This window comes from Cricetulus griseus, chromosome 2, assembly GCF_003668045.3.
Source record: "Cricetulus griseus strain 17A/GY chromosome 2, alternate assembly CriGri-PICRH-1.0, whole genome shotgun sequence".
NCBI classification, from domain to species: domain Eukaryota; kingdom Metazoa; phylum Chordata; class Mammalia; order Rodentia; family Cricetidae; genus Cricetulus; species Cricetulus griseus.
Genome location: NC_048595.1, coordinates 252,253,549 through 252,279,439, shown reverse-complemented (window position 1 = coordinate 252,279,439; position 25,891 = coordinate 252,253,549). Strand labels below are relative to the sequence as shown.

The window sequence follows — 25,891 nt, the reverse complement described above, 5'->3', positions numbered from 1 at the left end:
AAAAAATATGGCCTCATGGCTCAGTGCTGTAGTTTATTCAATAAAGTAAAATTTTAGTTTGCTTAAGTAGCAGTGTGTGCATTTCTAAAAGACAAATACATCTTTTCCATCTAATTGAGTGATTTAAGTGCTCATAGCACTGGTTTGTCCATATTTAAGTGATTTAAGAGCTCATAAAGCATGCCAACTTCTATAGTTCCTTCTTGTTTTACTGTTTGAATTATTCTATGGTCGTGGAATGTTAAAATAGAGCTTTCATTCATCATTATTTGGATATCAAATTTTTATTTCATTTTATTTTGTTTTTTGTTGTTGTTTTTGTTTTTGTTTTTTTGAGACAGGGTTTCTCTGTATTGCTTTGGAGCCTGTCCTGGCACTCACTCTGTAGACCAGGCTGTTATTTCATCTTAAATAAAATAATTTTAGAGAACTATTGTTCAAAATCATAGATCATATGAGAATCCCATGGCTTTCACATTTCTCCTTCAATATACATATAATAATTATCCCATGGAATTAGTGTTCATGTTTTAGAAATTATTTTGAAATTAAACATTAGAAGTTGTACAAGTTCATTCCCCTCAAAAGAATCTTGGTCATAGAAACTACATCTCTCATTAACTGGCACATTGTATAAAGTGGGTACTGGAATATGGATGGAAAAAAAACTATGTAATCAATTGCAAGTTTCTTAAGGCTAATTAAAAATAATACCATGTGAAATGTGTAGGGGAAGCTGTAGCCACACCTACTTAGGGGCTGGCTACAGGTGTGCCTGCCCACGCTTGTGAGGTCATGGTCAGAGTGACATAGTGTGCCTGCGTTTGCGCTTTCGGTTTCACTTTGGTACTTGCTGTACAGACTGCTGCCACGACGGCTGGCTAGGTCGCTCTGTAAGTAAGGCTTTTCCCTATTAAATACCCTTATATTTCTACCTGACTCCGTATTGGTAATTTCCCACTATAGAAATGTCCTATAGGAACTTTAACTATACTGAGGATAAGACTCAGTGGTTAAACCACCTACCATACAAGCCTAAAGACTGAAGTTTGGAACATTGTTCAAAAGTTGACAAAACACAGTGGACATTCGTGTTCATAAGACCAAACGAGAGGAGATGAGCCCTAAGCTCTAGTTCATGGGTTCTAACTTATTCATAGAACTGATCCTAAAAGGAAGATGAAAGAAAGCACTTGAGGGATTTGTTCCATAATTAATTTGACTGTCTCGTAGATGCCTAGAATGTATAGCTTTGCAAAGCTAATACCCTGAGATGCTTCATCAATTCTGATCTATAGAACAGCAGAAGTGTCTGCTGCCTATTGACATAGTGAGATGGTTTCTTTGTTTTGCCAACTTTTGGACAAGGTATCCTAATTCACAAAATTTATGTGGATTCTTGCCCACTAACAAAAAACACTTTTTAAAAGTATTTGGATAAGTTCCATAAGGGATCACATACACAGAACACTTCTCTCTGTTTCTTTAAACTCAAACATTGCTAGGGAAGTTACCAATGTGTTAGCCTGGAGAGCTAATGTTCTAGTTGCATTTAAACTAATTGATATATCTCTTCTTCTTGATACCAATTATTCAATTCCAAAAATATATTCTTCAGAAGAAGTTTTCTTATTAACAGTCACTTGAATACTCCTATGTAATTTAACCTCAAATAAGGAATGTCCAGGAGGTTTAAGTATGTGTGTTTAAAGAGCGTTAAGAACACAAATGCCCTCTGCTTTGATAACTAACAATAATAAAAATTAGAGCCTAGAACCACCAGTGGCTTTGTTTGTCTTATACACAAAAAGATTTCCCTGGCTGCCTCAGTGAATGATGTGACAGATAAAACTCTGGATTTGAACCATATTACATGGTATATTAGGCAGAAAAGGCTAAGAGCAGAAGGCAATCATTGGATGCGGCATCCGTGAAGCAAATTTACTGGAACTGTTAGTAAATTTATTGGATCATTGCTTTTAGAATTCCATATAAACCATGCAGGTCATTTTATTTAGAAAAAGTGTGTATCTGCCTTTTGCAATGTCAAAGAATGATAAGAGAATGCTTATAAATACTATTTTTGTAGAGAATGCCCTGAATTTGGTTTAGCTTTTTTCTTTAGATCTAGATAAATATGATTCCATCCTTATTCAAATATAGGACATGGCTATAGCCTTTCAAAACCAATAAGAGCAAATTGCTTTTGGAAAGCCAATAGAAAACATACCCCCACTTTGGTATCTTAGTACGTGGCTACTACACATTAGCTTCCCATATGCAATTTCCAGAGAATTATCAAGAAAACATACTTGTTGCCATAACCAAAGGTCCAGTGACAGAAAGCTGCTGCCACCTACAGGAATTGTGGAACATTGTCCAAACTATTTAAGCATTTTTTCTAAATTTAAAGAACCTCATGGTAAACACATTTGATGACGAACCAATACACCTTACTGTGAGAAAGCTCCTTGTTTATCAGAAACTTCCAAGTCATCTCTGAGATTTCTGCTTATCAGCTAGATTTTATCTTCTGAGCTAAGTTACATCTATTTACCTTTCAAAAATACAGTAAAGCATAGAGTAAAATTAGCTTTCTTATATCAAGTAATGCACAAACAGTCAAAGATATCGCTGGTTTCCTTACCTATATTTCCACAACAGTCTTATCCATTATCTGAGGTGTTTTTCCTACTTATTACCACTCAAACCACTCAACTCGTCAGCTGTAGAGATACACATAGAAAATCATGCATGAGGCCCATTTAGGAGATTTGGCTCTATAACTTCACAGTAGTATGACTTTGAGCAAGGAATTCGCCATCACTATGCGTACTTTCATTTTAATTGAAATGGAAAGAACAAACACACCACCTAAGTATGGTTAAGCTTAAGCAAGGGAATACATTAAGGCAGATAATAAGAGTGGCACTTTTCACTAAACTAGCTTTATGACAATAGATGTCATTATTATCAGTGTACAATTATCAAATGCAAACTTTTAAATGATATCTAAAGATCCCTGAGGGTATACACATTTATATGCATGTATGCATAAGTTTGGATGTATGCGAACATACACAGATATCATATATGTGCCCTATGTGAACATGGTAGAAAAAGCCCATAGTGTTCCTCCTAGTAAGTCTCAAACCTGATTGAACATTGTAATCACCTCAAGATTCTTACAAATCATGGTTCTGCAAGTTTACTCCAAGAGATTTTGATGTTAACAGGCTGGAGTTTTATTTCTGCAAAGATCCCTAGATGAGTCTAAGGTTTGATCAAACTTGATAGCCAGTGTTAGATATTTAATTGCATGTTTTCTTTACGTAAGACTATCTTGACAGAATCAGGTGTTGAAACTTGTAGTGATGTTTGACTAGATGATACCCTTCATTGTGTCATTGTGTTCCCCTTTAATACATTTATGTCCAAAACGTATACTTAGAAAATAAAACATTTTCTAGACATCAATAGATGTTCCCAATGAAGTAAAAAATAAATACGTAACATGTTTTTAACCTCATATCAGCAACATTACTATCAATGATTCTATAATTAAGAGTATAAGGAGAATTTTCACTCATTTTGTGATTTGAAAAACTGGAAAACATCTGTGTACCTACCTGATTCTCTAGCCTAGCCAACTTCTTATTAAATCTGCAAAAACTAAATGATAAATCCATATTTGCACACTAAGGACATACCACATGAGAATAGTAGAAATAAATAAGTCTCTATATTTAAAAGATTTACTAACATTTAAATGGGAAATGTCCCTCACAGGATCACGGGTTGACTACTTTGTTCCCAGCTGGTGGTACTGTTTTGGAAGGTTGAGGCAGGTGTTGAGAGTTATAGGCCGGCTGGGTTTCTGCTTTCCAACTCCCTGACCCACCCAGAGGAGACTAGTCCATGCTGCAAACTTCCATTGATATGGACAGAGCTACAACTAACTGCACACTCTGTCTCCTTAAGTGGCAGACAAAGTAAACATCCCTTTCTTTTTTTTTCTTTCTTTTTTTATTATTATTTTTTTATTTTATTAGTTCAAATTAGGAACAAGCTTGCTTCAGATGTTAATCCCTTCTCCCTCTCCCTCCCCTCCCCCCAACATCCCACCTGCCCCTAGCCATCCCCCCTCCACTCCCCAGGCAGGGTAAGGCCCTCAAAAGGGGCTCCCCAAAGTCTACCACATCATCCTGGGCCAGGCCTAGGCCCTTCCCCATGTGTCCAAGTCAAGAGAGCATCCCTTCATATGGGATGGGCTCTCAAAATCCCTTCTTTTTTTTTTTTTTAAGACCTTACATATTTTTTTCCCAAAGTTGACAACACAGCTAAAGTTTCCAAAAATTCAAATTATACATATATATATATATATGTATGTATTATATTTATATAAAAAAACCAATAATGGCAGTATGTTATGCATCAATAGCAGCAACAGCTTTTCCAGGTTCTGCAGTCATTTAAACAAAATTATAGAGACATCCATGCATTGCCACACCATTCAGAAAAGCAGCTCATGCAGGCAGTCAACCTTTTGCATTCCCAGAAGTCCATGCTGCATTTTTTTCTATTTATATTAGAAACAATCTTATTTTACATATCAATTCCAGTTCCCTCTCCATCCCCTCCTCCCCTGCCCCCCCACCAATCCCCTATCCCATTCCCTTTCTGCTCCCCAGGGAGAGTGAGGCCTTCCATGGGACATCTTCAGAGTCTGTCATCTCATTTGGAGCAGGGCCTAGGCCCTCCCCCATGTGTCCAGGCTGAGAGAGTATCCCTATCCTCTATGTGGAATGGGCTCCCAAAGTCCATTCATACACTAAGGATAAATACTGATCCAGAGGCCCCACAGACTGTCCAGGCCTCCTAACTGACACCCACAATCAGGGGGCCTGGTTCAGTCCTATGCTGGCTTCACAGTTGTCAGTCTGGGGACCCCTTGTTCAGATCAGCTATTTCTGTGAGTATCCTTAGCATGGTCTTGACCCCTTTGCACAAAGACAACTGTTCTACTATGTTCATAGCAAGCATTATTTGTAATAGCCAGAACCTGGAAGCAACGTAGGTGCCCCTCAACTAAGGAATGGATAAAGAAAATGTGGTACATTTACACAGTGGAGTACTACTCAGCAGAGACAATGGAATCTTGAAATTAGCAGGCAAGTGGATGGAACTAGAGGAAACCATACTGAGTGAGGTAACCCAGTCACAAAAAGGCAAACATGGTATGTACTCACTCATATATGGATATTAGACATGGAGCAAAGAATTATCAGCCTACAATCCACACTGCCAGAGAAGCTAGGAAACAAGGAGAACCCTAAGAGAGATATACATGGTCCCCCAGAGAAGGAGAAAGGGACAAGATCTCCTGGGCAAATTGGGAGCATAGGGAGGGGGAGGAAACTAGGAGAATGAGAAGGGGAGAAGGGGAGGATTGAGGAAGACATGAGGAAACAGGAAGGTAGAGTTGGGGCAGGGGGGACAATAGAGGAGAGCAAGAAAAGAGATACCTTAATATAGGGAGCCATTATAGGTTTAAAGAGAAATCTGACACTAAGGAAGTGTCCAGAGATCTACAAAGATGACCCCAACTAAGAATCTAAGCAATAGTTGAGAGCTATCTTAAATGCCCTTCACCTATAATGAGACTGATGACTGCCTTATATGACATTCTAGAGCCTTCATCCAGTAGCTGATGGAAGCAGAAGCAGAGACCCACAGCTAAACACTGAGATGAACTCCAGGAAACCAGTTGCAGAGAGGGAGGAGTGATGAGCATGCTGCATTTTTTCAATCAAGTGGTATTTAAAGAAACTTCATCAGTCCTTACATGGTAGAACCTAGGCAAACATTTGTTGTTTTTGGAGCCCTTGGCAATCTATGGGGCCTCTGTAGTGGAACAATACTTATCCCTAACGTATGAATGGACTTTGGGAGCCCATTCCACATAGAGGGATAGTCTCTCAGTCTAGACATATGGGGGAGGGCCTAGGCCCTGCTCCAAAGGCTGTGACAGACTCTGAAGGTCACCCATGGAAGGCCTCACCTTCCTTGGGGATCAGAAAGGAAATAGGATAGGGAGTTAGTGAGGGGGCAGGATAGCAGGGGAGGGAGAAGGAACTGGAACTGACAATCTTGTTTCTAATTTAAATAGAAAAAAAGTACACAAGTAGATAGGATGCAATAGCCAAGTTGCTTTGCTCATTGTTTATTCTGCAATATTGTAAAGGTTTTAAGTATTGTCACTGCAATCTATGTTAGTTCAAGCAGCTTTGGCATAGATAAGACAATATTCTCAATTTATACCATGAATACACAGACAGTGATAGACAAGAATATTTCAGTAGTAACCTCAATTTCAAAATGGATTTTGGCAAATAGTTGGCTATTTATAGAGAATTGCTCAGGTATTTAGAATACTAATAAATAATTGACTTCTTCCACAGAATCCAACTTTATGTGGTCCATGCAGTCTAGTTAATACAAAATTCAAAACTAAAAAATTAAAACAAAGAAAAAGCTTTAAACATAGTAATAAATTATAAATACTGGAGGAAGGAATGGGCTTTTCATACACAAGCATCATAAAAATCAATATGTTGCAGTAACTTTACAAAGTTTGTGTAAATGTAGTAAATTAATTATTCCCAGGCAGAAGCTATAAGCACTAGAATAAGTGAACTCAATTAGCATGCAATACAATCTTCCCAGATAATTGCTTTGCACAGTGCTAAATTCTTCAAAAGCTTGGTGCCACAGATGGAAAAAGCTAGAGTCAGTAAAGACTGACTCAAAATGAATACATCTTTTAAAAGTGATGTTTAATAAATCCTATATTTTAAATGAAATGTTACCACTTATTATATATAAACGTATGCACATATGTATTATGAAGCTGAGCAGGGTGGCTCAGCCCTGTAATCGGAATGCTCTGGAGGGTGAAAGGGGAGCAAAATGGAGCAAGAGACCAAGATCAGCCTGGACTATAACAAGGTCTTCCAGACCAAACAAAATTACTGAACTACACAGTGCGAGATTTGCCTCAAAAAGAAAAAAAAAAACAGTAGATTTAAGATAGGATATAGTAATGAATTTAGGAAATAGTGATCAGAGATGAGTGAGAAGATGAGCCAGTAAAAGTACTTGCCACTCAACCCTGATGGCCTGAATTCAGTCACTCACATCCATGGAAAGGGAGAAGAAAAAAGCCAACTGCACAAAGTTGTCCTCATTACCTTAGTGAGTTCCCTATCACTGCAGGGGAAACTTCTCTAGTCTCATTTTTTTTGTAGTTACTATATATAAAGTCATGTGTATGTGTATGCATATTATATACAGATATACTATATGTCTTACTATGTTGCTCTCCCAACTTATCAGCTAATGAAAAGTTCTCTTTTACTTAATGTTTAGCTTAATGGAAAGACAACCACAAACATTTTCTTGTCCTACTTTTGCTGAAAGCATTTTAACAAGGCAAAGTGCGTTTGTTGGTTCCTTAAGAAGAGAGAATGCTGTGGTACAAGTGCAAGCATGTGTTTGCACACCCCACACACACACACACATAAGCACACACACAAAATAAAATATTTTAATTATATTGATTGCAAATACCTGATTAAATTCTAGTTTATGTGCCAGACACTATTCTGTCTTATTAGTGAATATATTATTCATCTACTAAGCACCTTATGAAGGGGCTGTATCAGCACTCATCTTTTCTTTGAAGAACAAGGAGGCTGAATAACTTATCAACTATCACTTGGTTTAGCCAATTTCAATAAAGAGGTTGATTTCAAAATCCCATACTAGCATTCACTACAATGTATGGATATAATAGTCAACCAAAGGCATGCCCTTTGCTAATTAAATATTAAAATATTTCTTTCATTTCTTTATATATTTTATAATCTGTAGCAATATCTTGTAAAACAATCATACAGACATGAGATTATGATACTCCTTTCTTAGTCCCCAAACTAAAATTCTTTGTTCTTATCCAAGTTTCCAATTTTACAGGTCCATGCCTACAAGAATATTCCTTAAGCATACTAAAGGATGAACCAAATAGTCTTCAGTGACATGTCAAAACAACTATGTAAATAAATAAAAAGTATTACATTGAATAAAAGATGAAAGATGAGAAGTATCTGATAATTCAAAAGGGGAGCGATTACTTGAAGGCTTCAAGGTAGATGTAGAGGACTAAATTGAATTTTACAGCATGAATCAAGTTCAGATAAATGTTTAATGGATGAGAAAGGACTTCCAGGCATAAGGCAATTATGAGTGGGAGGACACAGACGGGAAAGAGATTGATGAACAAGAAACTGAGGCCCAGTGGCAAGAAGCAAAATGTAGATAAGTGCATTTCGGGGGGTGGGGGGGAAGCAATCTTGAAAGGAGATGACGAAGGATCTGGAAACGTAGGTAATTCTATAAATAAGGATATTTGAGGTAAAAGACAGCAGTGCATAAAATAGATTGATATGCTAATGAGCTAGATGTAGAAATTGCAGCGGTGATGGAAGAACTAGAAGGAGTAAAATAATGTACTATGCAAGTCGAGTCCATCCAAATGAAAGAAAAGAGTGAGAGGAAGTGAGTCCATGGGATAAGCTACTGGGAAGACAAAGCAGAGAAATAAGTAAACCCAAACATAGGAAAACAGGCCATCATCTCAGCATGAAATGCTCCAATGCAGGAGGCATCCAGATTATCAGGAGATAGTTTAGCAGGCACATTTAAAAATGCTGCACAGAAATCCAAGAGCAAAACCAAACTGAAACCTGAACACTAATTGCAGAGGTGTAACAGGGACCCATGTAGTGTAAAGTTGAGAATAAAGGTCTGAAAGTCCCTGAGAAACATCAACATTGAGAGGGACAAGGAGAAGAAACGGAATTTAAAAGATAAAATAATTTCTTAGGATGGTGCAAATCCGGGTATGTTATAATTAGGAAATTATAAGTTGTGATACTTCAAAGTGAGAGTATATAATTAACAATATCAATTATCACACATAGGTCAAAGGTAGGAAACTCTGAGGAAGTCCCTAAGATAATTAACAGACTATTAACATCCTTCGGGAAAAGGACTACAGCAGGCACAGGAAGGTCTCTCTTAAGATGTCCACCTCTGATTCCTTGCAGCTTGTGGATATGTTATTTTATATGACAAAAGAGACTTCACAGATGCAAGTAAATTCATGAATTGGACCTTCACAAGTGAAAGAAGGAAGGAGACTGGTAGAAGCTGATCAAATGATTCGATGGTGTTTGAGAACTGATGCTCGATCAGTGATTGAACTGATGTGATTCCTGGCTGAACCACAGGCAGAGAACGCAAACAACTTCTCACAGCCAGAAAGGTAAGGAACTGGCTTCTTGCCAAGAACCTCCAAAAGAAATCTGTCCTGGTATACCTGGACTGTAGCCCATGGAGATCCATTTGAGACTTGTAACTTCCAGGACTATGAGGAAAAAATGTGTGTTGTTTCTGAGACACCAAATCTGAGTTATAGCAGATGCCAAGGCAGGAATCTAACACAGCAGTTCAGGAAAGGAATGAAACAAGTTATTACTTTTCACATGAACACTTGCTCATCTCTGAATAAGTAGGAGATTTGGGGGCTAATCTCAACTATGTAAGTTCCTTAATTATTTCATATCTTCATTTTCTCGTCTGTGGTGTAAAAACTTAAAGAAGAGGATCAATGTAGGAAAAGATTGGTAACCCCACATAGCAAGGGCTCAATAAGTGTTCATTATTACTATGTTGTGTGGTGATTTTTCCACAGAGGTAAGAAATAAGAGATTTGGAAAAATCTGAGACACAATCATCTCAAGGTCATGTGACTACTTTGCACTTATCCAATACATAAACCAGTTTTCTTGGCCCCAGTCCAAAAAAAAAAAAGTTTATTCTTTTGGCAAAGACTGCTAGCTGCTGCCCTTCATTTTAATAATGCTATTTGACCATAAATATTCTCCTCAAAAATGTTCACATAATTAGACAGTACCCTTTATATCACCACTTGCAGGTGGGTGTGTGCATGTGTCTATACCCTGATTCAAGAGATGTGGCTAAAATTGAAATATTCTACTTGTAGGCCAGTCTCCAGAAAAGAAACTGCTTGTGCTCTGCCTTCACCATCTAAAAGGCTAGAACATGAGTAAAGTGCATTTAAGAGAGGGCATCATCATCACAGGGAGTAAGGGACAACAACACAGTAAAAGAAAAACAGACTCCTGGTGACGTCACTGAACAGACACAGCCACTGCCTCCCACCTTCCACCCATCTCTCCACCGTTCCATGACAATCTGCATTGCCTTAGCTAAAGGGATCCATCTCTAGATACACTATCCCTATAAATAATGTGTTTTAAATGGGAAAGTAAAGGGGATATCAAGCAAAAACATAGATTCCCAGTAGACTCACATTGAAATAAGCAATTAATACTCTAAGACTGGAGTTTGCCATTCTAAATTATAGTGATAGAATTAATAATAGTGGTAATTACAAGCATATTGTGTTCTAGAAATTTTTTCATACCATTGCTTGGTGCAATCAACACTATGTTTCAGAGAAAGAATCCAATGTATCTCCATTTTCAGATAATAAAGCTGACATATGAGAGTAACTACATTGCTGAAGAACGACCAAGAAGGAAGAATCACAAGTCAGACTTTAGCTCGGGCTTGACTAATTCTTCCACCTCAGTTTTCAACTGCTATATATGCTGTCTCCCCTGCAAAAACAGCGAACTATAGTTTAACAAGATTTGAACTACTACAATAATAAGATTCTCTACTGCATGTGATTTATATTATACCTAAGTAGTCATATTTTTAAGTTTCTATATGGAAGCATATTTTACATACTGATTTCTTCCAATTAAACTTTATGAGATGGCTCATTTAAAAATGGTAAATGTAAACTTGAACTGCATGTGTGATGCACATAAACACATATGCAAATGCATAACATTTTCAAGAAATTAGCAGTACACACTTTTGGCTTCAATCCTAAGCCCAATGTGGAGGAACAGCTGCGTGGAATTTAGAGCCTAAACTGGTAATCACCACTGGTTCTAAGTAGCCAATATTAAGCAAATTATAATTTTAAATTATTATGCATTCTTCAATTGAATTCTTCAGTCAAACAGTCACTGAAGATTATTTCTGGAAACTGAAGCCTATCTCCTAATTACATGTTTTTCATCTTTGAGGAAGACTTCCCAAAAACATAGATTGCAGTTTTGTTTAAAGATTACCCAGAAATTTGAATCCCTTTTCCAAAGCATATTATTTACTTTGAATATAAAATATATAGTTGGGCATGAATCATCACCACTAATCTGAGATTTGATTTCCAGTCCAGCAGTCAGTTCATAAAAGGACAGCAAGTCTGGGGATGAATATGCTATTGACATTCAGGTGACTACTTAGGAACACAAAATTTCTCCTTTAAAATTATATCACCAAAACTGTGTAACACATCTGAATGAGTTACAAAATGAGTACTAGATTTAATAGGCTCAAACCTACATTCAGAGAAAAAGTTACTTGGAATATAGATAATTGCAGATTCATAATGAAGACTTCCTTAGGTTGCTGTCTAATTCACCAGGCACTAAGTATGTACATTCGGCAAAGTTGCTATATGTTCAGCTCAGAGGTAGGCATATCCATCCCAGGCCTTCATTCAAAGTGCTTTCTATACTTACTGAGAAGTCATAGCTGCTAGTGGTGGACATCACATACCTGGAATGAGTCTGTGGCCTATACATTCATTTGTTTATTAAAGCATACCAAACCTTGTAAAGTGGGAGCTTTTGCTACCTCTGTTTCATATGTGAAGAAGTTGAGTCATCAAGGCTAAGAGATATGCATGAAGGCAGATGGCTTGTGGGTGGCTGAGGTCAGTCTAACCACAAAGGATGCTACATTATGTCCACAGCATACCCCACATTGCAGAGTGTCCTGTATGTGATCATTTTTATGAAACCACTGGGGAAAAAAATCAGCAAACAAAATGTACCAGTATGTCTTCCTCTCCTGTCCTCATCTCCCCTTCTCTTTCTCCTAACTCCCTCTCCCCTCCCCCATGCTCCCTATTATCTCAGGATATCTTGTCCCTTTCCTCTTCTCTGGGGGGGACCATGTATGTCTCTCTTAGGGTCCTCCTTGTTTCCTAGCTTCTCTGGAGGTGTGGATTGTAGACTGTTACCTTTGCTCGAAGTCTAAAATCCATATATGAGTGAGTGCATACCACGTTTGTCTTTCTGTGACTGGGTTACCTCACTCAAGATGGTTTTTTCTAGTTCCATCCAATTGCCTGCAAATTTCAAGATTACATTGCCCCCCCCCCGCTGAGTAAATATGTAAAAGTACCACATTTTCTTTCGGCTATTACAAATAATGTTGCTATGAACATAGTTGAATAGATGTCCTCATATTGAATAGATGTCCTCATTGTATGAATGTGCATCTTTTGAGTATATGCCTAAGAGTGGAATTGCTGGATCTTGTGGGTAGACTGATTCCCATTTTTTTTTTTTTTGAGAAACCTCCATACTGATTTCCAAAGTGGCTGTATGAGTTTGCACTCCCACCAGCAATGGAGAAGCATTCCCCTTTCTCCACATTCTCTCCATCATAAACTGTCTTGGTGTTTTTTGTTTTAGCCATTCTGACAGGAGCAAGATGGTATCTCAGACCTGTTTTGATTTGCAATTCCTTGATGGCTAGAGATGGTGAGCACTTTCCTGCATGTCTTCTTTCCTGCATGTCTTTCAGCCATTTTAGATTCCTCTATTGAGAATTCTCTATTTAGCTCTGTACCCCACTTTTTAATTGGATTATTTGGTGTTTTGGTGACTAGCATAGAGGATAGGAGAGAGCAGGAAGACTGAGTTGTGGGAAGAATAGAGGAGAGCAAGAAAAAGAGATACAGTGAAAGAGGGAGCCATTATAGATTTAAAGAGAAATCTGGCACTAGGGAAATGTCCAGAGATATACTAGCATGACACCAACTAAGAATCTAAGCAATAGTGGAGAGGCAACCTTAAACACCCTTCCCCAATAATGAGATTGATGACTACCTTATATGCTATCCTAGAGCCTTCATCCAGTAGCTGATGGAAGCAGAAGCAGAAACCTATAAACACTGAGCTGAACTCCTAGAATCCATTTTCAGAGAGGGAGGAGAGATGAGCAAAGGGGTCAAGATAAGGCTGGGAAAACCCACAGAAACAGCTGACCTGAACAAGGGTGAGCTCATGGACCCCAGACTGATAGATGGAAAACCAGCTTAGGACTAATCCAGATCCTCTGAACGTGGGTGTCAGTTAGGAGATCTGGGCAATCCATGGGGCCTCTGGTATTTATTCAGTATTTATTCTTAATATACAAATGGACTTTGGGAACCCATTCCACACAGAGGGATGCTCTCTCAGCCTAGACACACGAGGGAAGGCCTAGGCTCTGCTCCAAATGATATGACAGATTTTGAAGATCCCCCATGGAACCCTCACACTCCTTAGGTAGCAGAAAGGGCGTGGGATGAGGGTAGGTGTGGGGCAAGAAAGGAGGGGAGGGAAAAGGAACTGGGATTGACAAGTAAAACAAGCTTGTTTCTAATTTAAATAAAAAAGGGGAGAACAAAATCAACTTATACAAGTATTTCTACACAAGAAATGAATTCTTATTTCCAGAATGTCAAATATGAAGAATAAGTAAATACTAAGAAAACAGAACAATATTGGAATGAGTGGTGGTTTTTAACACAGGTACTATGCACCAGTTACCACATTAAAAGTTTGGCATGGATTTCCTCACTTAATCATTATTAAACATCTGAAATGGTAGTTTTATCCCTGAGTCACAGATAGCAAGTCTGTTCTAGGATTAGTAATCTTACTCAGTCTCCAACAATGAGTTCATGATGGGACCAAAATTCTAGCCTAGGCACTTCAGTCCAGAGTCCTCCCTTGGAATCACTAAACCATACTATACCTTCCCCAGCCTAATTGATGGGGGGAAAGTAACTTGCCATCTCATCTCTAAGTTAGTTTAACTCTCATTCAAGATGACCCTCAAAACAAAAACTACCAAGCAAGCTAGATTCCCAAAAAGCTTTTACAGTAAACAGTATAAAACAGAAGAGTGACTATTATAATATAGATAATTGAACAAAACAGGAACTCTTCTACTTTTTCTGCCTGAACATGTTTTTGTGAGGATTATGAACCTTAACTACCCTACTCCTAGTGCTATCCTTTCAAATACTCCTATGAAGTGAAGGGAGAAAGAAGGCCAAATTGGTTTTACTGCAAGTTTTTATTTATCCTCATCTTATTTCTGCCTGAGCAACAAGTTTACTATAAGAGATCAAAGGCTTAAAATAATAATAAAAATCCATAATAAGGTTATAAATTATGATTACCCCTCTAAGTACTTTTACCCATTCATTTAATAAGACCTCCATGTAACTGCTACAGGTTACTGATTTTCATCGAATATCAAAAATAAATGTGATGTGATAGACTTTGAATATCCCCCATGGAAGGCTCACCCTCCCTGGGAAGCAGAAAGGGGATAGGATAGGAGGTCAGTGGGGGGCAGGGGAGGAGGGCATGGAGAGGGAACTGGGATTGATATGTAAATGAAGCTTGTTTCGAATTTAAATAAAAAAGAAAAATAGATGTTAATTATAGCTTTGGTAGGCTTATGATGAAAAGGAAAAGATACAGATTACTGTAATGGTGTAAAAGGTGACATGACAGTAGCTTATGTTAGATAAAAGTCTCACTGAAGCAGAAAATAATGAGATAATGGGAACTGCAAAGAAAAAAATGTAGAACACTGAGAAAATTTGCAGAGTTTGATGCTAATTTTACTTTGAAGAAGATAGCATGTTGAAATTGGTTTCAACACATGCCATTGCCAACAACAATGAAGAGCCATGTCTTATATGCTTTTGACTTAGTTATGTTATGTGTAAGATAATGATTATAAAGAATAGCTCTTCTTACAGTTTAATTTGAAAATACAGATACTTATTGTTTAAAAAACTAGCTTTCTTACCCATGCTGGTGAGCATGTGTTTTCTCCTAAAAATAATTTTAGAATACAGCAGTTGGTTCTAAAATACCTTGATACGGATTTGTATAGAAAATTTCATAGCCCATTATCTAATGAGTTCCTATGTATTAAATATGACTGATTTTAATGTGGGGATTTAGCTTCTGGTCTATAGAACATAAAATTCCTTCACAGTGTCTCAACCTGTAGTTAGCACATAAACCAAACTGAACTGAAATTGAGAATCAGCTCCCAAGATCTCTGTAGGGTGTTGAGCAAGTAGTGGTCCATCACACACTGATTATTCGGCAACTCCAACCCACTTTGAAGCGATCATAAGATCTCTGGACAGACTGCCTAGTAACCAAAGGAAGACGCTAAGTATGAACTACTTTCCCCACTTCCTTTATACTCGCAACTCTAGTGCAACTTATGGAAAGGAGTGAACCAATGAAAATTGTGGCTACTAAATGCTGTTAAAATCTAATATCTCTGTATTCTGCTTGCATGCTGACATTCAAAAGAAGGATCTTTCTGTTGACCTTTAGATCTTATTATTAGGGATGACACTATAGGCAAAATTATGTGTATTTGTTCAAAAAGAATGGATGGCAGGAGGGAAGGAGAAAGAGGAAGACAAAGAGCAAAAGAGAAAGAGGGAAGTGGACAAACAGGGAGAGCAGGGGGTACAATGGTGACAGGGAGACCCCTCTATTGAACTTAGAAGTCTTGAATTCTAATATCACACTCTACATGACCATCAACACTTAATTTCTTTTGCCACAAGTACTGTAATATAATAATTCTGCAATTCTTAGACTCCTAGTATTTATCATGGATCCCTAAAATTCCAATCATGGCTTTTTAAATATTCCTACAAGACTAGACTTGTCAAAGCATAAATCTTAATGAAATGTTTTCAGAGACATTTATCAAGATCATAATGAAATATAGTACAATTTTCCTATGTTAGGTATGAGAAAAGAGCAACTAATACACAAAGATTACAAAAATAATATCAGTGATAAGCTGGTAGAGAATCTGCAATTACTTTCCAAGATTTTCATGTATAAACGGAAAATTTTAGATGGATTTTCAAAGAGAAAAAATAATGTATGCCAAATACTTTAAAGAGTATTTGTAGGATCTTCAAGTCAATTTGTTAACTGTAATTTATTAACACAGTAAATAAAATGTTCTAGAATTGGAGAATAAAGTCTGAAGAAGGAAGAGGTGAAGAAAAGAAAGGGAAAAGGAAGGAGAGAAAAGGGGAAGAAGAGGAAAGAAGGAAGGAGGGAGAAAACCAGGGTCAAAAATCGAGTTGATGATGATCACACACACACACATACACACACACAGAGAGAGAGACACACAAACACACACACACACACACACACACACACACACACACACACAGAGAGAGAGAGAGAGAGAGAGAGAGAGAGAGAGAGAGAGAGAGAGAGAGAAAATCTGAAGATACCTGTATGTGAGCACAAGCCTCTGTAGAAGCTAGAGGCATTGGATCCCCTGGAGTTGGAGTTGCAGGCAGCTCCCAACCACCAACATGGATGCTGAGAATGCCACTTGGGTCTTCTGCAAGAACACTATGTGCTCTTAATATCCTAGTGATCTCTCCAGCCCTCTATGTTATTACTCAAAAAAAAAAAAATAAAGCATTAACTCCTAGTATATTTCTTGTCTCTTATAAATTGATTAAAGGATCTAAGGCCTCTATGAAAACAAAAACAAATAAATAAATAAATAAATAAAAACACTGAGATCTCCTAAACTTTCACCCTTGGGCTTGGGCAACAGCCACAGTAAATAAGAACAAAACTTGTTTTCACGTAGAACCCCTCTACAATGGGTGTGGACCTGCAGGAAAACAAGAGAGAGGATTTATATCAATTTATAGTTACAAGAAGCCTCTTCTATTTGACTGACCTCCAAACCTTGAAAATCCCTTTTTTATGGCACAGACATGCCACAAAAAGGTTATTAATGAACCTTTTTACTTTTTCTAATGGTATCATGTTTCTTTACTACTATATAGTTCTACTATACTTTACTTTCATCCCAAGTCATTTTTCATTTAAAGACATGCCTAAAATTTCAGCATTTAGTTTCCCTGTAAAAACCTGTCATACAGGACATGATTTATAATTTTAAGTCAAAAGAGCCAAGATACATCACTTTTAAAGAAAATGGGCTTTGCAGTGAACAGTTTTCGGATACAACAATGACTCATGTACTAGAATGGTAGTTCAAAAAATACTGCTCATCTTCCTTCCCAAACTATGTTAGTCTAAATGATATGGCCTACACTGCAATATCAGATTATTTCCCTAGGGTCACTGGCTTTACACACAAAGTTATCAACTTCTGATATTAATTTGGAAGTACTCCAAAGCATTTCATCTCCACACAATGATTAAAAAAATTAAAACACTCAACATCTCAATTCATAGTTCCTAGTGTCTCCTGGAGATAAAGCTAGAAGGGCAGAAGATAGTAAGACCTCATTCTAATGCATGCCTTCTACTCACAGCCATTCTGACAGAGCTTTATGTGATATCCATCAACCCTCAAAAAAAAAAAAAGCAGGAAATCTGAATCACTGGTCACTTGGTTAGATCTTATTTATTCACTACATACCAGATTTCATGATTCAGATACACACTTCACACAGTATCAACAGCACATTGGAATTCATGTTAGATTTGGATTCTACTAACTGTACATTCATGTATGTTTCAATACGACAAACCATTGAATCCATCTACATTATCAAGACTAAACCCTAAATTCCTCTTCCATTGGAATTTTCCTTCTGTTCTATTAGCTAAAAATTTTCTTTCCTTTCTTATCCATTCTTTTTCTGTCTATTATTGCCTAGAAATATTCATGCTTCCACTTATCTACTCTGCTTTAACTTTGGGACTGGTCCAATACATTGTAAACCTTAGTAGAACTAGTTAAAACACGGGAACTGAAAAGAGAAAGATGGAAATAATTAACCAACACTCCATCTCAGTTTTCCACTGTTACTACTGTCTTCTAATCCAATGCTGATTATGTATAGAAGAGATTCAACCTCTTTCCAAGAACCAATGGAAAAGGGAAAGGAAGGGGAAAGAAGGAGAAGAAATGGAGGGAAGAATAGAGGAAGGAAAAGGGATGAAGAAAGGAGGGAAAGGAAGAAGGGGCAGGGAAGGAAAGAAAAGAAAATGGTTTGACATTTGTTAGAGAAGAAAGAAGACATTTATAAGCAATATAAAGGAAGAACTTTATGATTGTCTGGGCAGAGCCTTTCAAATGTTCCCTCTGTTCCAAATGTGCAAATAATCACCAGGACTAAAAAAGTCATCTTCCTGGGAACTTTGGATGCTACTGCTAGAACAATGATGAAAGACAGGTTTTTCTATCCACTCAGGCACTCACTCATAAGTGAGACATTGTAACAGTGGCATAGACTCTACAGAGCTGAAAGGAACTTCAAAAAGACTGGAAATCACCTAACTTCTAGCTTCAAACCACTTAAATTGAAAATGTGGCTTTAAACTCAAAATATAGGACATTTCACAAAAAATAAAAATTACAGTTTACACATGTATCTGTATGAACATATTCAAATATCTGTGATTAGTAACGTGGTCTAATGTGCTTCTGACACATATCTATCCAAATTACAGTTGACATGGCAAAGTAGGTAACACAGTAACATACACTCAAATGAATTATATAAAACCTGTGAACATGTGCTGTTTAATTTTATTAATGAAATTTAGATTATAGATTAAATATTTTATAGTAAATTAAATTTATCAGTGCCCATGGTCCTTAGGAAATATTTAAGTGAAAAATATATAGCCATGCCCACTGGAAAGTAGAAATGAACTAGGTATGATGGTGGTTCATGCCTTTTATGCCAGCACTGAGGAGGCAGAAGCAGGGGATCTCTGGGAGTTGCAGGCCACCCTTTTTGACATAGTGAGCTCCAGAACAGCCAGGACTATGTAGAGAAACACTATATTAAAAGGAAAAAATGTTGAAATGGTATTTAATCTTTTTATGCTCATTCTTAGAGGTATTTAAATTCATGTCACTTTTCCTTTATCTTTAACAGTGTAGTATTTTATGTTCATAATATTTTAACTGTCTAAAATTGTTAGCTTTATTTTTATGGCCTTCTTATATTTTGATTTACTATAAAAACATTCTGCCCACCAACAAATGTTTTTAGTAGTAGATAAAGCAATAGCTCTTCTAGGGAGCAAACACCATCTTAGCTATTGGGAAATAGAATTAAACATTGAAGTGAGACTGGGTCATTGGCAAATACATACAATAAATTTCATATCTGTAAGGAGAATGACATGTTCTTTTCTATTTGTGAAAAATATAAAAGAAATGCATAACTAGGAACAATGATTTAAGCTGGTGATATAAAACATGAAAAAGTCAATGAGAAATAGGACTATGCCCTTCATCTCCTGCTAAGTGTTCTTTGGACTTTTCTTTAAACGTTGCTTCTGTCCATCTTAGAACCATGAAGTTCTTTCCTCCATTTAAACTGGGGGATACTACTACCTGACAGAAACATTTTTGTTGCAACATATTTAATAGGGCAAGTAACAGTATGGCTCTTTACCAACATTGAGTGAAGTAGCTGAACCCACTAAAAATGACAAAAGCTTCCAATGAGAATTGCTTCCAGCTGTGTAGACATCATCTGGACACATGCCATGCAAATGACATTTTTCTCGCTGAGGTATTATGATTTTAGTATCGTTAACTTCACTGCCAAACTTTAACACTGAAACAAAAGACAGAAGTTTGCAATAAAATGTGTAATTAAACCACAAATAAGGTGAGAACATCTGCCCAAAACAATAAAGTACATATTTTATTATTATCAGTATTTATTTCTTGTCATTCTTCAAATTCTAAGACATATATAATCTAAGAGAGAAAAAGGTCTTCACACTACAAAAATGTGAAATAAAATGAAAAGTAAAGAACCTAATTATTATTAAATAGCTATAACTACCAGGTTTGGAGCCACAATTTTCATCCTGGTTCTAACAGTTTTATGACCATGGACACCCTTTGGATCTCATTAGGATGTAATATTTCATATATAAAATAAAGAAACAAAGTAAAAGAGATCGATATTTCATTGCATTTTCCTTGAAGGAGACTCCCTAGTGTGCATAGCACATGGATAGAAATCTCAAACAGAAAATGGCAGTGTTATTTGGCCAAGGATCAGAGACCAAAGATGATTAATTACATAGAAATGAAGCAGAAAATCATAGCTTGCAGCAGGCACAGCAGGTCAGGCCTAACCCTGCACACCAACACCAAGTATACCTTTGAGGCAGCTTTTAGTTTTGAAGCACAGGTAGAGAACTGAAGAAATCAGGCAGAGAATTTGGTTGCCTGTTTCTAAAAATACAAACCTAGAAAAGAGTTCAAATTGGCTCAAGCTAACAGGAATTGTCTCCCCATCAAAACCCTTGTAAGACATATCACCCTGCATAAGGACAAAAATAAATCAAGTTTCTCAAGAATCACATGATTTTTTAGTGACTTCACTAACTGTTTAAAAAACAAACAAACAAACAATCAAAACAGCCCACACTTTCCAGAGCACAACATCAAGAATGGCTAGTACATGGCATTCAGAGAAATAGGTAAAATTGTCCATTAGTTAAAATTAAGAAGCAGGGCTATAAATAGCCCACATCTCACATTTACATATAAGGAAATCTCAGTATAACCATATCAAGAAACTTGTAGAAATAAATACAATGACTGAAACAATGATGAGTTTCTAGAGCACCAAAAGTTCTAGAACACAAATATCTGGTTGGAATTAAAACCCACTCCATGTGATTGAATTCATACTTGACACTGATTGGGTGGCCAAGAACTTGAGACTAGATAGCCCAGAGACATAGGGAAAACCAAATACTATTGTTCTGCTAATGGAACATAGCAATAAATATGACTCTTAGAGACATTATCTATACCCATAGATCAGAGCCTTACATAGACATCATGAGAAAAGCTCCCTCCTTCAGAAGATGGAAAAAACCAAAGACCTGCAGCTGCACAACGTACAGAGAGTGAGAAAACTTGGAACACTCTGTTCTAAATGGGATGCCTTCATTAAACTTCTCCCATCAGAACTCAGAAACTCAATGGAATAGGAAGCAGAAACATTGAAAGAGCCAGAGAAGATAATGATGTGTCTTCCAGATACAACAGGGCTGATTCACATATGAACTCACAGAGACTGTGGCAGCATGCACAGGGCCAGCCAGATGGAATTCTAGAGGAGGAAGTGGACAAACCACATTTAAGGAAGGCCACGAGTTCAGCAGTAGATGACCAACACATACACACAAAAACAACTCAATGGTATTTTTGGAGATTTTTCTTTAATCTCATAATGCTTTGTTTTGTATTTTTAAAACATTACCTTACAGGTCTTTTGCTTATATATTATGTTTTCTAATTTTGTGTCTTATGGGGATTTCTGTGTATGTCTGCATATGTGTGTTTCTCCTTTAAATTTTGTTTTTCTGTTTATTTGTTTTGTTTTATTTTATTCTGGTTTTTTTTTGTTATCTGTCTGATTGTTTTCTGAAGAGAGAGAAGGCTTGGAGTTGGATAGGTAGGAAGGTGGGAGGACATGGGAGTAAGAGAGGGGAAAACTGATCTGAATACATTGTATAAAAATTATTTTAAAAAAACGAAACTATGGTTGTGTATAATTTCTGTCTGCTCTATGGATAGGGAAGTGAGAAAACACTGAGAAATAGTGAGGAATGATGTGTTGAATAATTGCTAAAAATAATTGAATGTACAGATTTGATAATCCCAGTTAAAATTGCATAATGTATCAATATGTGTACATAAAACTATATTGTTATATTTACTTATAAAAATATTAGAATCTAATTATTCATACCAAGAAATAAGCATTTTCCACCAGTGCACACTTTTAATAGAAGAATTTATAGTCTGTAGTTTAAAAGACATGTATAGATGGATGTATATACTTATAAATCACTTATATTTTAAGATATAATTTTTTGAAGAAGAAACAACTACTTTTGTTTGTATAAGTCTTTTTTATATATCTATGAAGAAAAATATAAAAAACTATACCCTGTGGTTAGCACTGATTCTCTCAAGGGTATGATGCTTGATGAGGGTTGTGAGGTAGGAAATGATTACAATGGACTTCATACATACTTTGGGTTTTTCATTTTATAAAAAAAACACATATTATTTTTGTAATAAATAAAATGATTTTTGAAATTAATAAATGTTCTAAGAGCAAGGATAAAAGATTGTTCTTTTTTGAAAAAAAGTTCTGGCAAAAACAGTTTGAAATGGAGATTTATACATCTTATTACTGACCATGGGATTATGTCATCAAATGCAATGTGGCTGGAAGACAATATTGGACTGACACTAAGTGAATATGGTCCAGATACCTGTTAAAATATACAAGGCAGGGCTGAAGAGGTGGCTCAGAGTTTAAAAGCACTGACTGTCTTCCTGAGGTCCTGAGTTCAATTCCCCACAACCACATGGTGGCTCACAACTATCTATAATGAGATTTTGTGCCCTCTTCTAGTGTGCAGGCATACATGCAAGCAGAACACTCTATACTAGATAAATAACATTAATATATGGCAGCTAAAAGTGGGGTAAAGGACATAGGTGGCTTTCTAAGATATAATATTGACTATAGGCAAGCCTGACCCACAGATAAGCTTCAAAATATCATACTAGGAAGTAGTGCCTTCAGCATCAAATCCTGGGTCAGGATACATGTCAAAATAAAATTTTTAAAAAAGGTATTCTAAAGGAGAAAAGCTGCTTCCAACTTGAGTCAGCAGTAGTTAAACACTGGAATCATTAAAGTAATACTCCCTAGTATACACATTGTGAGGGAGCAGAGATAAGGTACAAAATAGAGTTCTAAATTCATAGTAGACTTGTAGTCTTAGATTGTACTTTGTTCATGAGTTTTCTATGTTAAATTTTCCTTTTGGTTTATTTCCAATGAGTTTGTATTCTTAGAAGGTTGTATTATTTTCCATGCTATTCTCCTGAATCATTAGTATGTCTATTCAAATATATAACTTTCTTCCCACCTCTTCTAAATACTCTTACTTGGATAAAATACCCTGACCAAAACACCCTCAAGAAGAAAGGGTTTATTTTAGCTTATGGCTTTAGAGGCACCGAGTCCATAATTACACAGAAGGCAACAAGCAGGGAAAGCATTGGGGCAGGAACAGGAAGTGGCTGGTCATATCTCATCAGCACACAAGAAATAGAAAAAGAGAACAGGAAGTGGGTACAGATTAAAAACCCTCAAAACCCACCCCCTAGTGATATACTTCCTCCAGCAAGGCTGCAACTCCTAAAGCTTCCATAACTCCAAAACAGCACTACCAACTGAGGAGCAGGTGTTCAAGTATATAATCATATAGGGGACATTACTCATTCAAACAACAGGACTCCTGTGGTATACATCTTAGGTATACACTAGAATTTACAACACATTCCCATTCTGTAACCAAGAATAGGTAACATACTTGAACTTGGCAGTGAACAGTCTTTAACAATGGAGCAGCAACAGTAATAATAGCCAACTGTTAACGTTTTTAAATTTCTTTTAATATGTTGTCCCAGATATATCTTGAATTAGAAAAGCTTAATCTCCTGGTAGGACGAAAATGTTTCACCAAATACTAATGATGTCTGATTATAATAATCAAGTACATTATACTACAGTACTGTTTCATAGTTTGTTAGGTACCTTAGGGATACCCTAATTTCCCAAAGCAATGCAATCAACAACAACAAAAATACTTAGAATTTTACTATTAGCATACTATATTTATGTACTGAGTATAATGAACAATACAAAAATTTAAAGAATAGAAATTTGTCCTTGAAGAGTTCATTGAACATTCAGCAAGATAAAGTAAAGCATAAAAATAATACAATGCAGCCAGGTGGTAGTGGTGCGAGCCTTTAATCACAGCACTCAGGAGGCAGAGGCTGGTGGATCTCTGCCAGTTCTAAGCCAGACTGATCTAAAAAGGTAGTTCCGGGACAACTAGGGCTGTTACAAAGAGAAACCCTGCCTCAAAAAACAAAAATAAATTAATAAATAATAAATACAAATGCAATGCCCATTGTAATAATTTCATTGCACCTGATTGGATTTATGGCAAATGATCTTTAAAATGGTATATTGTTTTCTTTCACTTTGTACACTACACAATTTGTAACAATTAAGTTTTCTCTTTTATACATACATCAATCCAGTATCTTTTTTATTTTTTATTAGTTCAAATTAGGAACAAATTAGTTCAAATTGTTTCATATATCAATCCCTTCTCCCTCTCCCTCCCCTCACCCATAACCCTCCACCCCACCCCCAACCTACCCCCCACCACATCCACCCTCCACTCCCCACACAGGGTAGGGCCCTCAACATGGGCTCCCAAAAGTCCACCACATCATCCTAGGTCAAGCCTAGGCCCTTCCACATGTGTCCAGGCCAAGAGTGTATCCCTTCACGTGGGATGGGCTCACAAAGTCCCTTCTTACACCAGGGAAAAATACTAATCCACTGCCAGGGACCCCCTAAAGTGCAGAGGCCTCCTAATTGACATCCATATTCAGGGGTCTGGATCAGTCCTGTGCTGATCCATCTGGGGTCAATGTGCTCCCCCTTGTTCAGGCCAGCTGTTTCTTTGGGTTTCACCAGCCTGGTACAGACCCCTTCAATCTTCATTCTCCCTCTCTGCAACTAAGTTGCAGAGTTCAGTTTAGTGTATATCTGTGGATGTCTGCCTCTGCTTCTATCAGCCACTGGATGAGGGCTCTAGGATGGCATAAAAAGTAGTCATCAATCTCATTTTAGGGGAAGGGCATTTAGGTTATCCTCTCCACCATGTTTGAACATATGTCCTTGTTGTATGAACGTTCATTGTTTGGGTATATGCCCAAGATAGGAATTGCTGGATCTTGAAGTAAACTGTTTCCCTTTTTTCTGAGCAACGGCCATACTGATTTCCAAAGTGGTCTTACAAATTCACACTCCCACCAGCAATGGAGGAGTGTTTCTTTTTCTCCACATCCTCTCCATGATTGTCGTTGGTGTTTTTTATTTTAGCCATTCTGAGGGGTATGAGGTGGTATCTCAGAGTTGTTTTGAGTTGCATTTCTTTGATGGCCAAGGATTTTGAGCACTTTCTTAAGTGTCTTTCAGCCATTTCAGATTCCTCTGCTGTGAATTCTCTATTTAGTTCTGCACACCACTTTTTAATTTCATTGGTTGGTGTTTTGGTGGCTAAGAGTTGTTGTATATTTTGGAAATCAGCCCTCTGTCAGATGTGGGGTTGGTGAAGATCTTTTCCCATTCTGTGGGCTGTTGTTTTGTCTTACTGACTGTGTCCTTTGCCTCACAGAAGCTTCTCAGTTTCAGGAGGTCCCATTTATTAATTGAAGATCTCAATGTCTGTGCTACTGGTGTAATGTTCAGGAAGAGGTCTCCTGTGACAATTCATTCAAGGATATCTCCCACTTTCTCTTCTAGAAGATTCAGGGTGGCTGAATTTATGGTGAGATGTTTGATCCATTTGCACTTAAGTTTTGTGCATGGTGACAGATATGGATCTTTCTGTAATCTTCTGCATGTCCGAATCCAGTTGTGCCAGCACCGTTTATTGAAGATGCTATCTTTCTT

The 25,891-nt window shown here is 37.0% G+C and overlaps 1 long non-coding RNA gene across 2 annotated transcripts; it reads left to right on the top strand.

Moving 5' to 3' along the window:
• The first annotated feature begins 852 nt into the window (after nucleotides 1-852).
• Nucleotides 853-21,575, top strand: LOC103160066. Of its 2 annotated transcripts, none has more exons than XR_003481877.2 (4): nucleotides 853-893; nucleotides 9,168-9,385; nucleotides 12,705-12,773; nucleotides 21,144-21,575. It is a non-coding gene; the product is annotated as an uncharacterized LOC103160066 (long non-coding RNA). The 2 variants fall into 2 exon arrangements; XR_003481878.2 differs by lacking the exon at nucleotides 853-893 and adding an exon at nucleotides 5,692-5,816.
• The last annotated feature ends 4,316 nt before the right edge of the window (nucleotides 21,576-25,891 follow it).